Source organism: Copidosoma floridanum, unplaced genomic scaffold (genome assembly GCF_036245765.1).
Source record: "Copidosoma floridanum isolate Cflo_tuat_1 unplaced genomic scaffold, Cflo_Japanese_pri ptg000002l, whole genome shotgun sequence".
Lineage (NCBI taxonomy): Eukaryota > Metazoa > Arthropoda > Insecta > Hymenoptera > Encyrtidae > Copidosoma > Copidosoma floridanum.
Genome location: NW_028321879.1, coordinates 192,501 through 207,500, shown reverse-complemented (window position 1 = coordinate 207,500; position 15,000 = coordinate 192,501). Strand labels below are relative to the sequence as shown.

The following is a 15,000-nucleotide window of genomic DNA, read 5'->3' as shown; positions in this document are numbered from 1 at the left end:
GGGAACCTCGAGGCGGCGTGTCCGTCGGCTCCCGCCCGGAGCCGCGTCGTTTGCTATGAGATGAGTAGGGGCGCAAATTCCTAGGACCAGTTTTTATGTGGTCTCTCATACTCTTTCTTTAAAGTTATATTTTTCAATTTCTTTCTATGCTCCTAGAGTCTGCATCTTTCACAATGGATTTGCAGAGCTCTGAGAACGCGGCAAAGATTTCTTGACTTGACACGAAATATTCGTTGCCCACTGGCCACTTATCGAGTCCTACCTTTTGCATGAATTTCTTTCTATCTTCATGCGTGCTGGAGCAGCTCGTAAGTCTATGGTCAGAGGTATCTTTTTCCCCACATGCGCAGGCATCACTGTCCGTCAGGCTAAACCGGTATAGGTTTGCCTTGAAATTTCCATGGCCAGTGAGCACCTGAACATTCTCATGGTTCAATTCCATCCTTTTCGTGTCTAGTCGGTCTTTAACGTTTTTAATGAACGAATATGTTATTCGTCCATTCTTGGAGTTGTCCCATCTTTTTTGCCATTTAATCAGGGCTTCTTCCTTAATCCCTTTTTCACTGGTTTCTTCCGCCCCGACTTCTTTAAGGTTTCCAAAGGAGATTGGTTTTCCTTTCCTTAAGTTGTACAGGGCTATTCGGCTTTCAAGAAGAATGTCAACTGGAAGTGTGCCCGTAAGTACACACAGTGCCTCTGTCGAGACCGTTTTGTACGCTTGGGTAGCTGCTACCAGAGTCGTGTGCTGCGCACTTGACAACATTCGAATGTCGTGCGCTGTGCACTTGTCCGCCCATGCCGCGGCCGCATAAGCGACCGTGGGAGCGAACACTGCTTGGTGTATTCTCAGGCACGTAGGGAATTTCATTCCCCAGGTGCTCTTAGCTAGTCTTCTGAGTTTTTGGAAAAGCGGTGTTACTTTGTCCCTTAGGTATTTGCAGTGGTTACCGAAGTTCATACCCTGTTCGATCATGACTCCCAGGTACTTGACAGTTTTCTTTACTTTTAGACTTTTGCCGTTGATCTTGATGATCGGCGTCCGTAGCATTGGAGCTGCCTTTCTTTTCCTTGATCTCCTTGGCCTATCAGGCCTTCGTTTTACCTTGGGACCATTATTTTCGAATTCATTGATTTTCAGGTATATGCCCTCAGTCTTCTTTTCTGAAATTTCAAGCTTTGCACTTTCGCTCCACTTTATAACCTCATCAACAATGTCCTGGCCCTTCTCTTCAATTTCTTTTCGAGAATTTCCTTTTACGACTGTGATGAGGTCATCAGCATATGCCAGGAACTCAACGTCCGGTCTGGTTTCTAGCCTCTCCAGCAATGAGTTAAATGCGAGGTTCCAGCAGCTGGGACCAAGCACTGAACCCTGCGGGCATCCTTTCGGTGCAATTTTAGAGGCTGACCGGCCCGCCCACTCAAGGGAGACTTGCCTGTTTTCAAAGTAGCTTTTTATAAGCTTGTATATGTTCTTTTGGCACCCCCTTTCTTTCAATGCTGATAGGACCGCCGAGTGCTGAACGTTATCGAAAGCGCCCTTTATGTCAAATAGAATACCAAAGGTGTACCGAGTAGTCGATTGACTTACTATTTGTCTTAGTTTCACTATAGCATCCTCCGTTGACTTCTGGGACCTGAAACCAAACTGATGATCCGATATGCCCCCGGAGTTCAGTATTTCGCTATTTAGTCGATTGACTATGAGCTTTTCCAGAAGTTTACCGTTCACGGATAAAAGGTTTATCAGACGATATGAGCCCGGGTCTGCTAGGTCCTTGTCGAAACTTTTCAATAGGATCGTGAGCCGTCCCTTTTTCCATTCCTGGGGAAAATGGCCTTTTTCTAAGCAGGCATTCATCAGCCTTAAGTATCCGTTTGGGATGAGTTTGGTTGCTCGTTTCACAACCTGAACCTCCAACAGATCGGCTCCTGGTGCCTTGCCATTCTTTAATCCCCTTACAGCAATTCTGAGCTCTTGAGCAGAGAATGCCAGGGCATCCTCCGTCTTCGGAAGGGTACCAGCTTCCTCCCTCATGCGACTGAGCTCCGGAGAGTCGCCAGATTTGTCGTCGTCCGGCACATGAGCAGCCAGCAGTGTTTCAGCTGTTTCATTCATTGAGAGTGTATATTCATCCTTTTTACGAAGAGCACTAAAGGCAGTTCTAGGAATTTTCTTATTTGCAATGTATTTATAGACGCGACCAAAGACGTCTTCATTTCCCACTTTACTAACAAAGTCTCTTCAGCTTGCAGTTTTTGCTTCATAAATCATTTTCTTGTAATTTCTTTGCAGTGCTCTGTACTCATCTACCAAGACATCCTCTTGATATCGTTTGAGCATTCTATATGTTTTATTTAGCTTCTTTTTGGCCTCTGTTAGCTCCTCATTCCACCATGGACTTCGGTTCCTCTGACGACCTGTTCTTGGCATAGCATTTTTGCATGCATCAGTTATGGCTTTCCCCATTTCCATGGTATATTTATCTATTTCTTTTTTATTTTCCAGTTCCAGGTCATCAAGTTTTTCCTCTGAGAGCTTTTTCAGTTCGCTTTCAAACTTCTCCCAGTCTGCTTTCTTTAGGTTAAACCTTGTACTAGCAGAGGGATCTTCTCCCTCTTCTCGATGAATCCTGAAACTGAACGAAATTGATTTGTGCTCACCGGTGGTCCATGTTGCTCGTACTCCCCAGTTCAATATTCTATTGTCCACCAACGGGCTCGTCAAGGTGACATCAATCCAGGATTTCCGTCTTCCCGACTCGTACGTTGGTGTGTTTATCGTTCTGTTTTGAGTCACGAGTTCATGACTTACTATAAGACTTTCAAAGGCTTCGCCGCTTTCGTTAGAGCCTCTTAGGCTCCATAGAGACGATTCAGCATTTGTATCAGCACCCACTATCACGCGCTTTCCCTTTAATTTTCGAAGCACCATGTCCAAATGGGCTAGGTGCGGCTCCCTGTCGTCATTGTATTTGAAATAGCAACTGATGACATAAAACGAGAGCCAAGGAGCTGTAATCTCCGCAACTACGCAGCATTGGTTGCTCAGTTGCGGAATAAACAGTGTGCTGAAATTTGGATTGGTGACAACAACTGCTGCCCAGGGCTCCTCGGAGCGGGTGGCCATGACCATATTTGTGCCCAGGCCAGTACACGCCCAGGAGTTGCCCGTTCTCCTTTTGGCCGGTTCTTGGAGCAAGAGTACGTCCAATCTCTTCTCAGAGATCAGCTGACACAACTCTCCTGTAACCTTGTTCGATCTATCAACATTTAGTTGTAGGAATTTGACCTCCTGGGGACGGGCAATCCTGTGCGCATCCATGGCCCGGAATGACAGTTGATCGCTTTCAATAGGTGACCGGTTTTCAAGGTTTTGAGCAAGTGCTTGTGACGGATTTCTCGTGTCACATCTGCTCAAGCATATTCGAAGTTCTTTCATTTGATTCAAGATTTGTATTTTCAATTTCTCATTACCTCTCTCTTCCTTACTTGACCTGCTTCGAGAGATGCATGTCTTTCGGAAAGTTCCTCGAGGCGTCGAGGAGTTGGTTAACAACTCCTTCTTGTTTTCAACGTTGCTCCCTTTGGAAGAAACAGTGCTTCCTTGGGGTTCTGAGCTTTCAACAATTTTGCTCCTTTTCTCCTTTCTTCCTCTTTCCTCTCCATTTTGCCTTTCTTTTGCTCTTTCTATTCTTTTTCTTTTCATTTTCTTTTCATCTATTTCTTACTCCATCCGGATACCTTGGTATCCGTGGATGGATACTTTAATTTGTACATATTTATATAGGAATTATTTTCTCGAACTAGCGACCCGGGCTCCCAGCGGGCCATTCAATCTCTCACCATTCGAGCAGCTTAGACTTCTGAGAAGTTAATAGAGTCTTCACCTCGCAGCCGGGCAGTAAAGCCAAGCCCCGGGTCTCCGTTAATGCAACGTTCCTGCACTCACGCCCTGGTACAAGTCGTTGAAGCATCAAGTTTGGTTACCGTATTCAGAGAAGATGGCGCTCGTCTTCCCTGGCTTGGGGTCACTCGGGCTTGCCACACCCGTGTCGTCATTTTTGATGACGGCCCCCTGAGGATTCTGAAACGAGGACGCTTGTCCCCAAGCCGGCTCGTTCAGGATAGCCACTTCACTTAACATTAAGTCAATCAATTCTTTCGATATCATCTTAACTTGGTAAAGCTAGTCCTGATTTTGCCACCATTGCGAGTCCCTTCACTATTGGGACTCGCGGCGTAACCATTCAGCGTCGCGCGGAGACATCAGGTTAGGCACTTACCAAAGCTACAACGTAGAACACGCTTCGCAGTGGTTTCGCTAAATTGCAGATAGGGACAGAGGGAATCTCGTTAATCCATTCATGCGCGTCACTAATTAGATGACGAGGCATTTGGCTAAAAATTTGTTCCTTTATTTCACAGTTCACTACAGTTATTCAATTATATTCATATTCATACATATATATATTTTATTATATACATCTTAATGACTACAATCTTACAACTACAGCACAGAACTTCTGGAAGATTATACCATCAGACGGGAGGTAGCACCACTTTAAGGCTCCAGCAGCCTTCAGCCGATTCCTCGGGCCCTCTGGACTGCTGTTGTAGTCCTCGAGAAGCATCTGTGTGCAATCATTCCCCCGAGCAACACTCTAGTGGCGATTATAGCAAGGTCTCTCTTGGTAATGATTTTGATGTCTAGGAGATCCGATGCTGATGTTTTGCACCAGATCCCTCTAGACGAGAGTATGACTGGCATGTGTCGGATTGTAGTGACGCCGGTTTCTTGCCGTATTGCAGGATCGATATCAGGATTGTCGGCGTATTTTCGACGCTTGGCTGCGTGAGCACTTTCCAAGTTCGTTTGCTCGCCAACCACCTGAGCATCGATCACCAATCCAAGCCGTCCCATCGTTGCCACCAAGTCAGGTTTACGTAATCCCTCTCGCGTTTTTATGTGGGGTTCAGAGGTGACGTTGAACCCTTGTCTGCGGAGATTCTTGCCAATGTATGTCAGCACGGCGTTGTGTCGGTCGATCCGTTGTTTGTGGGTTGCTGGGCACTGTTGCAGGACATGGTTGTTGGTTTCCTGCCGCAGACAACCTGCACGACACAATCTTTCACCGTGTCGGCCTCTCGTTGTTCTGGATCTTGTTGGCAGTGCTCCGATTCGAACCTTGTGGCAAGCCACGTAATCCTTGCCGGTGAGAAGGGTGGTCCCATCTGATATCCAATGATGTTGTTCTAAAACATGATGGGACTCCTTCAGCGCTACCCCATCTATCGAGGCATGGAGGAGATTGGTCCACCGTTTCTTAATGTCGTTGAAGGAGAGGTAGGTGATTCCTCTCTTGGTGAGCCTCCTCTTACACTGGTCGAGCTCCTTATTAATGTACGGGCTTGTACAATTCTCCGCCTGATTTCCAGGCACAAGTCCAAGCAATCGCTGCTGCCTGTGCAGGGGCGCCACCCATCTCACCGATGGTATTCCAAGGCCTCCCTCTGATGTTGGTGCGTGGAAGTATCCTGTGCAGGTATCATTTGGTAGCGCGAGCCACTGTCGAGCGAATGCACGTACTGCCCTGTCAACGGCCCTCAGCTCGCTGATATTCACCCTACCCAGGGACATACGATAGTATATACCTGGGAGAGCGAACACTTTGAGCGCAAAGAGCCGCTGTTGAGGCTTGAGAGGTGCTCTTGAGAGACGCTCCAGGAGTGGGCAGAGAGTGGTGGTGAGTTTCTCCCTCTTTCGGCCTTCGGGTGTATATTCGAGGCCGAGATATTTCCATGAGTCCTCCCTTGTAAGCGCTCGCAGTGGTTGGCCATTGATCCTGAACGTTCTCTTTGCATCGATGACTGTTTTCTTGAGGTGGCCATCAGCCACAACTGCCACCGTGTGGCATTTGCCGATGTTAAGGCGTAAGCCACAGGACTCCAGGTAGGTGTTTGTTATGTCGAGCAGGTGTTGTAGCCCGACAGGAGAGTCCGCAAGGAGGACCATGTCATCTGCGAAGCCCATGGCTCTGGTGGTCTTGCCGGCGAAGGTGGAGCCACACTCTTGTGGTAGAGATCTGAGTAGGTGATCCACCACGATGTTAAAGAGCACGGGGGATAGGGGATCCCCTTGTTTGACCCCCCTCGTGACTCTAATTGGCTCCGATGTCCATCCTTCACCTTATAGCGTTGTGGTAGCGTTGTTGTAAAAGTGGCGGAGGTACTCGATGAGTGGAGGCGGCAGCCCTGCTGCTTCCGCCGCAGCCATGAGTGCGGTGTGTTCGATGCTGTCGAAGGCCTCCACAAGATCAAGTGTGGCCAGGAACGTGGACTTGTGCTCGGTAAATCTTGAACGCAGGAGGGCATCAAGGAGTGTGGTGTTGTCCCTACAGCCATCAATCCCCGCACGGAAGGCCCTCTGTTGATCGTCTAGGCTGACTAGTCTGTCGATTCTTTGTGCCAGGAGTCATTAAAGTGCCTTAAGAGAGTCATAGTTACTCCCGCCGTTTACCCGCGCTTGCTTGAATTTCTTCACGTTGACATTCAGAGCACTGGGCAGAAATCACATTGCGTCATCACCCGCGAGGGCCATCGCAATGCTTTGTTTTAATAAGACAGTCGGATTCCCCTGGTCCGTGCCAGTTCTGAGCTGAGCGTTAAATGGCGGCCGAAGAGAACGAACGCAACGGCGGAACCGTCACGTAAGCCTCGCAGCAAGGAAGATCCGCGGGAGGCCAAGGCACGGTACCGAGCTCGGTCGCCCTCCGCGACGAATTTACGACGCGCACACCGCGAACGCGATGCATGCGCGCAAACCGCCGCAAAGTTGAACCTCGCCCAGGCCCGGCACGTCAGCCGCACCCGCTTCCCGACCAAGCCCGACACGCCCCGCTCCTCAGAGCCAATCCTTATTCCGAAGTTACGGATCCAATTTGCCGACTTCCTTTACCTACATTATTTTATCGACTAGAGGCTCTTTACCTTGGAGACCTGCTGCAGATATGGGTACGAACCGGCGCGACAGCTCCACGTGGCCCTCTCCTGGATTTTCAAGGTCCGAGGGGAAGTGTCGGACACCGCCGCAACTGCGGTGCTCTTCGCGTTCCAAACCCTATCTCCCTGCTAGAGGTTTCCAGGGAACTCGAACGCTTATGCAGAAAAGAAAACTCTTCCCGGATCTCCCGTCGGCGTCTCCAGGTCACTTTGGGTTACCCCGACGAAGACTCTTGCGAGAGCCCGAATTTTAAGCGGTTCCGCTGCCTGGTTCCGGAATAGAAACCGGATTCCCTTTCGCCCGACGGGTGTGTGCTTTCAATTAATGAAAATAATAAATTTAAACACCGTCATCGACATAGGATTTCTCCTAAGGCTTAGGATCGACTGACTCGTGTGCAACGGCTGTTCACACGAAACCCTTCTCCACGTCAGTCCTCCAGGGCCTCGCTGGAGTATTTGCTACTACCACCAAGATCTGCACCGACGGCGGCTCCAGGCAGGCTCACGCCCAGACCCTTCTGCGCACACCGCCGCGACCCTCCTACTCGTCAGAGCTTCATGACGTTGTAAAATTGCTTTTACAACGCCCCACTTGCCGCTGACGGCAGAGTATAGGCGCGACGCTTCAGCGCCATCCATTTTCAGGGCTAGTTGCTTCGGCAGGTGAGTTGTTACACACTCCTTAGCGGATTCCGACTTCCATGGCCACCGTCCTGCTGTCTTAAGCAACCAACGCCTTTCATGGTATCCCATAAGCGTCGACTTTGGCGCCTTAACTCGGCGTTTGGTTCATCCTACAGCGCCAGTTCTGCTTACCAAAATTGGCCCACTTGGCACTCTGATTCTTTTTTTTTTTTGTATATAATTCTCATGGCTTCAATATTCAAGCAAGCCAGAGATCTCACCCATTTAAAGTTTAAGAATAGGTTGAGGTCGTTTCGGCCCCAAGGCCTCTAATCATTCGCTTTACCAGATGAAACTCGAAATTACGAGTGCCAGCTATCCTGAGGGAAACTTCGGAGGGAACCAGCTACTAGATGGTTCGATTAGTCTTTCGCCCCTATACAAAGTTCCGACGATCGATTTGCACGTCAGAATCGCTACGGACCTCCATCAGGGTTTCCCCTGACTTCGTCCTGACCAGGCATAGTTCACCATCTTTCGGGTCCCAACGTGTACGCTCTTGGTGCGCCTCAGCTCGCAATGAGCACGAGACGTCCCAGAAGTGCGGATCCGCATACGTGACGCGAATCATCCTCCCTAGGTCGCGGAGCACGAAGCTCGCAAACTTTTACTTTCATTGCGCCTTTAGGCTTAGTTATTTTTGTATAAAATAATACAAGTCCCAATGACTCGCGTACATGTTAGACTCCGTGGTCCGGGTTTCAAGACGGGTCCTGAAAGTATCCATAGCAAAAGCGTCGCTGACCGGTAATTTTAATTGAAAAGTGCTAGGCTTTTCCGAGCCGGTTCGAGAACATTGGCGTTCAAAAGAGCCAAGCGTGCGCGGCAACGGCACGAGATGTCCGTTAAAATCCGAGCGCGACTCGATCGATCGCCAAGCCGAACGCATTCGAAAGTGCGACCCGATACAAATCTTGATTAAAAGTTTTCAATACCGCCGGGCAGTCGATCGGGTAAAGGACACCGATGGTCTGCCGTGCCGGTTTGGCACGACAGTCTACCGTACGGGCCGTCGATCGACACCCAACGGGTCGCGACGTCCTACTAGGAGAGAAGTGCACGCCGGCGTCGTCGGACATGACGCAGCGACCACGTGCCCCGAACGCGCTAAATACCTGAAAGCACCGCACGTTTGAGCATCGCGATCACACGCAAGCCAACAACCACTAACGCTGAATCTCTCCATTCAATCTTTTGGATTCCTCAGGTTTACCCCTGAACGGTTTCACGTACTTTTGAACTCTCTCTTCAAAGTTCTTTTCAACTTTCCCTCACGGTACTTGTTCGCTATCGGTCTTGTGGTCATATTTAGCCTTAGATGGAGCTTACCACCCGCTTAGAGCTGCACTCTGAAGCAACCCGACTCTAAGGAGAGGTTCTCCCACGGCGCGCTTCGGTCGCTACGGGCCTGGCACCCTCTGCGGGTAAGTGGCCTCGTTCAAGATGGACTTGGACGCAAAGCAACGTCATGGGATAATCGAACCCTCCCGAACACCACATTTCCCAACGGCGGAACCGTGGGATTCAGTGCTGGGCTCTTTCCTGTTCGCTCGCCGCTACTTGGGAAATCCTTGTTAGTTTCTTTTCCTCCGCTTAATAATATGCTTAAATTCAGCGGGTATTCTCGCCTGCTCTGAGGTCGTCTTGATTAATTTTTTTTATGTACGATAATAATTTTGTCTCAACAATGTGCTTTTCGAAGTTCAATTGAGACAAAAAAAAAAAATTTTTACACACGTACAACGTTGGAAAAAAAAAATACAAAAAAAAAAGAAAGATAAAATAAAAAGATTGCACATCGACCGGATGGTAATGTTTTTTTTTGTCTCCTTTTTTTTTTTCCCTCCTTTCCTTACCTCCTGCGACGCTTTATTTTTTTTTTTGCTTTGCTTTCAAAACCGCGACGCAAAAGTATTTTAGACGATCGTACGGCTCGTCCGGTCCGCTCTTGATTTAACAGTGTTCGGATGAACAATTATTTAATGAGAGCTCCGGGACTCGGGCGAACGACGACTGAAAAAGAAAAGTTGGGAAGAAAAAAAAAATAATAAAAAATAAAAAGAATGACAAACGATTCAAACGGCATCAACGTTGTCGCTTTAACCGGTCAAATTTTTATTTCTTGTTTTCGACAATCCATTATTTCATCTTTTCTTTTTTAAATATTCTTTTTTTCTTTCGAGCGACGCATTTGATTTCATACGAACGCCCAATTATTTCGCTCGTACACTCGAAGAAAAACTATACGACGGGTCGTTGATAACGACGCGTCGGGTTTCTCTTCGTGACCAGCAGTCTTTTTGTTTTTTTTTTTTTATCGAACGACCCTCAGCCAGACGTGGTCCAGGAAATATATTCGAGGACCGCAATGTGCGTTCAAAGTGTCGATGTTCATGTGTCCTGCAGTTCACAAGTTGACGCGCAATTAGCTGCGTTCTTTATCGACCCACGAGCCAAGTGATCCACCGTTCAGGGTAATCAATTTATTTTTATCATTATTATAGTTTATTTTTCACACTTACACTTAATGCGTAATATTTTCTCGGTCAATTCGAATTTTTTATTATACGAAAAATGACCAATACAAAACGCAACGGAGAGCCAGGCTCTTTCGAATAAAAAGTGTGCCCATCGGTTCTTCGTTGGGCCACCCCGCTGCGTCCCGCAAATGCGACACGAGCGGCAGGCATTGGGGCGCACCACGAAATATTACGAAACTTTTCGATAACGAGCGGCGTCTCCCATTTTTTTTTATCTTGAGAACAAGATGAAAGGGGCAATAACGGCGACACGCATACAGTTCATAATATTTCGCGAAATTTATACGCAGAGTCTCGGCTTATTGGGGCGTAAAATTATTTTAAAACCTTAGATAATAACGCGTACACGCTATTATCCTCGTAAGCTCGATCATGTCATTAAAACGAAGTGATTGCATGACCACCGAATGACGACGTTCCCCCTCGTTACAACGAGGCTTTCAACATAATAACCGTTGACTTGAGGAAAACGCTGTCCGGTCGAAATTCAATCTTCGTGATAAAATCTGTGACCAATAGCCTCGAGGTTGCCACGGCAAGACACTGGTTAATGGAAAGAAAGAATAAAGATCCGTTGTGCACGCGCAACCTACGATTTTTACGTAGGTGCGCGAGGGCGAGCGTGGCCAGCCCGATCGTATGTTTCAACTATTATAGAACAAAGACGCTAGGCATTGGCGCACGCATCGAAACCTACGACCGCCATCCCGTTAACCTAATTTTTCACAGCCCCATGTCAAAGGAGGAAGAAAGAAAAAGTAACGCGGCGCGAGGCGCGTAAATACAACGATTATACATTTTCCTTTGGCGCAGCTTTCAAACAAAATTTCTTTTTTTTTTTTTTTTCTTTCATGTCAAACGTTGCGACGTCTTGCGTGCGAACGTTAATAATCCTTCCGCAGGTTCACCTACGGAAACCTTGTTACGACTTTTACTTCCTCTAAATGATCAAGTTTGGCCATCTTCCCAGTGCAATCGGCAACGCAACGAGTGCGTTGCCACTCGTCAGTCCGAAGACCTCACTAAATCATTCAATCGGTAGTAGCGACGGGCGGTGTGTACAAAGGGCAGGGACGTAATCAACGCAAGCTTATGACTCGCGCTTACTGGGAATTCCTCGTTCATGGGGAATAATTGCAAGCCCCAATCCCTAGCACGAAGGAGGTTCAGCGGGTTACCCAGGCTTTTCGGCCAGGGAGGACACGCTGATTTCTTTAGTGTAGCGCGCGTGCGGCCCAGAACATCTAAGGGCATCACAGACCTGTTATTGCTCAATCTCGTGCGGCTAGACGCCGTCTGTCCCTCTAAGAAGATTTTTGTGTACGTCGGTAGTAGAAACAAAAAACCACCGCCAGCCCCGCGCGACACCGACGGATTGGATACCGTCAAACATCGCACGAAGCATGCGACGGGGCCTTGGCCTTCGAGATACCAGAAGTAACGCCTATTTAGCAGGCTAGAGTCTCGTTCGTTATCGGAATTAACCAGACAAATCGCTCCACCAACTAAGAACGGCCATGCACCACCACCCACCGAATCAAGAAAGAGCTATCAATCTGTCAATCCTTCCGGTGTCCGGGCCTGGTGAGGTTTCCCGTGTTGAGTCAAATTAAGCCGCAGGCTCCACTCCTGGTGATGCCCTTCCGTCAATTCCTTTAAGTTTCAGCTTTGCAACCATATTTTCCCCGGAACCCAAAAGCTTTGGTTTCCCGGAAGCTGCCCGTCGAGTCATCGGAGGAACATCAACGGATCGCTAGCTGGCATCGTTTATGGTTAGAACTAGGGCGGTATCTGATCGCCTTCGAACCTCTCACTTTCGTTCTTGATTAATGAAAACATTTTTGGCAAATGCTTTCGCTTCTGTCCGTCTTGCGACGATCTAAGAATTTCACCTCTAACGTCGCAATACGAATGCCCCCATCTGTCCCTATTAATCATTACCTCGGGGTTCCGAACACCAACAAAATAAAACCGAGATCCTATTCCATTATTCCATGCACTGGTATTCGGGCGTTAACAAGCCTGCTTTGAGCACTCTAATTTGTTCAAAGTAAACGTACCGGCCCAACGCCACACCCGGTGAAGAGCATGGCGATGGGATTAAGCTGGGCCGCTCTTGCGCACGCACGCGACGGGCCAACGCCAACGACGGTAAAGCCGCTAGGCCGACCCGTGCGAGACGCACGCTCGAGCTAAGCCCACCGGTAGGACGTCCCACAATCTTGTCAGTTAAACATCGCGAGCGATGAACCAACAGCGTGGCACACAGATTCAACTACGAGCTTTTTAACCGCAACAACTTTAATATACGCTATTGGAGCTGGAATTACCGCGGCTGCTGGCACCAGACTTGCCCTCAAATGGATCCTCGTTAAAGGATTTAAAGTGTACTCATTCCGATTACGGGGCCTCGGATGAGTCCCGTATCGTTATTTTTCGTCACTACCTCCCCGTGCCGGGAGTGGGTAATTTGCGCGCCTGCTGCCTTCCTTGGATGTGGTAACCGTTTCTCAGGCTCCCTCTCCGGAATCAAACCCTGATTCTCCGTTACCCGTTACAACCATGGTAAGCGCAAAACTTACCATCGACAGTTGATAAGGCAGACATTTGAAAGATGCGTCGCCGGTACGAGGACCGTGCGATCAGCCAAAAGTTATTCAGAGTCACCACAAACTTTTACGATGGACGAGAGAACGCGCCTGAACGCGTCCCCGCCACCGATTGGTTTTGATCTAATAAAAGCGTCCCTTCCATCTCTGGTTAGGACTCTGGTTTGCATGTATTAGCTCTAGAATTACCACAGTTATCCAAGTAAATGTGGGTACGATCTAAGGAACCATAACTGATTTAATGAGCCATTCGCGGTTTCACCTTAATTTGGCATGCACTGAGACATGCATGGCTTAATCTTTGAGACAAGCATATGACTACTGGCAGGATCAACCAGGGAGCTTCGTTTGTCAAAATTAAATTTAAAGCACACAACTCGGAGTGGCCTAAGGACAATGACGTCCCGTTGACCGGCTCGTCGTTGAATTGCGCTATCTTGCGTGTCTTGCGAAATACGCCGAGGAACGTGGAAGAAAACATGATTTTATCCCGAAAGGATCCAATCGATAATTCGACGACGAGTCCACGACGCATCCGACACTTGAAGCTTAAATCTTCAGCTCTCGTCGTTAAAAACGAGGGTGAATTTTTTTTCTTTCAAATTCCGGTCGACCATCGCTCAACAAGCGTCAACAACGTCCCAAACGCCGCGTTGCCTTACCGGGGTAATAAAAGCCAAGGGCCTCAGAACTTCCGGAGGGGGCAACGAAGACCGTTCGTTATTCGTTGTTGACGACGCCTCGCTATGGGCCGCCCGCGGCACTTTTGTCATTCGAACGACCCGGTAAATGAACAATACTGGGTCGGCACGGCGAGCTTCGAGGTGCCGTAATTAAACTCGAAGCAGGGCCACGTGAATTTATCATTCAAGTGTCAACAGTCTCTCGTGAGAGTTGCGTGTTAATAAATACCCGACGATATGGTCGCTGACGCTAGGCCAGGGCTTACCGCAGTGGTATACGTACGGGAGGTACACGTTGTATCCTCGCTCGGTATCGAGTGAGTCGATGCTCGGTTAGCATACCGTCGACAAGCTACGAGCCACGTCGACGGCGCATGCAACGCCAGAGGCGCGATCCGCATTGAGGGCCATTCGGTCGAAGACGCTGACCCGCGGAAATGCTGTGAATTGAGGCTTGGCTTGACAAGCGAACCGTCTCACTAGTGCCGAGGCGTCCTCGGGCGCGGCGAAGCAAAGTACCGTTTAACACGCAATTAAGCCAGACGAAAGTTTCCAATAACAATGACGCGCATTGCTTTCGGATCGACGGTGCGTAAAATTTTACAAGTTCGAGACGCGCATTGCTTACGAAACAACGCGCATTGCTTTCGCGTTACGGCTGAGGGCCACTCGCTCGTCGGTCACTGCCACGCGGATTGCTCTTTTGACAAGCGCATTGCCCTTGGAGCATACATATCCTCAAGAAATTAATGCGTACGCTTTTCAAGCAGACCTCCAACAATCTTATGAGGCCCGAATAGCGGTACGGGAATGATCGTTGATGGAGTCGGGAATGCACATTTCGACTTTCGCGTTCCAAGGCAGTGACCCCGAATTCTCATGGGTCCCCTTCCATCCCCCTCCGCAACGGTGCCACGATGCTCGCGCGACAACACGCCCTAGAAGCAGACCCAACACGATCCGGTCGATGTGAATTACCGTTTTATTTCAAATAAATTAGGTATGCGCCTTTTACGTACCGGCTATAAAGGAGGAGCATACCAGTCGCTCGACGGATACTCGTAAAAACAGGCAGACAAAGAGAAACATTCAAAGAGAGACCTCGTACAATTAAACGAAAGTTAAAAGAAAAGGGGCCTTTTTTTATATCAAGCATAACCCTCGATGCACGTACGGCAACTAACTTTTGTCACCGAACAATCGAGTCACAGTCAGTCACGGTTAGAACCAGCCAGAAAAACCAGTCGGTCCGTAATCCCGGCACGCGCATTGCAATTTTTCTTGCCTCAGTCCCGGCATATCCAAGGGTTACCGGCGCGCCTGACCATCTAAGCACACGTGCGACGTAGCGAGGGCTTATTGCGCTCGCTTATCAAGCATACCAAAGGATTCCGAAACAAAGTCGTCGTTCGTTCAATGAGACGGCGAGCAAGACGCCCGAAGTGACGAGTGCCCGCGGTATTAACGAGACAGCGATAG

The 15,000-nt window shown here is 48.7% G+C and overlaps 2 non-coding genes and 1 pseudogene across 2 annotated transcripts; all 3 read right to left on the bottom strand.

The window, feature by feature from the left end:
• Positions 1–6,973: 6,973 nt before the first annotated feature.
• On the bottom strand, positions 6,974–9,308 carry LOC149375921 (large subunit ribosomal RNA; annotated as a pseudogene).
• A 703-nt stretch (positions 9,309–10,011) lies between these two features.
• On the bottom strand, positions 10,012–10,166 carry LOC149375920 (5.8S ribosomal RNA). Its single transcript, XR_016293253.1, has one exon. It is a non-coding gene; the product is annotated as a 5.8S ribosomal RNA (ribosomal RNA).
• Positions 10,167–11,114: 948 nt separating this feature from the next.
• LOC149375919 (small subunit ribosomal RNA) lies at positions 11,115–13,179 on the bottom strand. Its single transcript, XR_016293273.1, has one exon. It is a non-coding gene; the product is annotated as a small subunit ribosomal RNA (ribosomal RNA).
• Between the last annotated feature and the right edge of the window lie 1,821 nt (positions 13,180–15,000).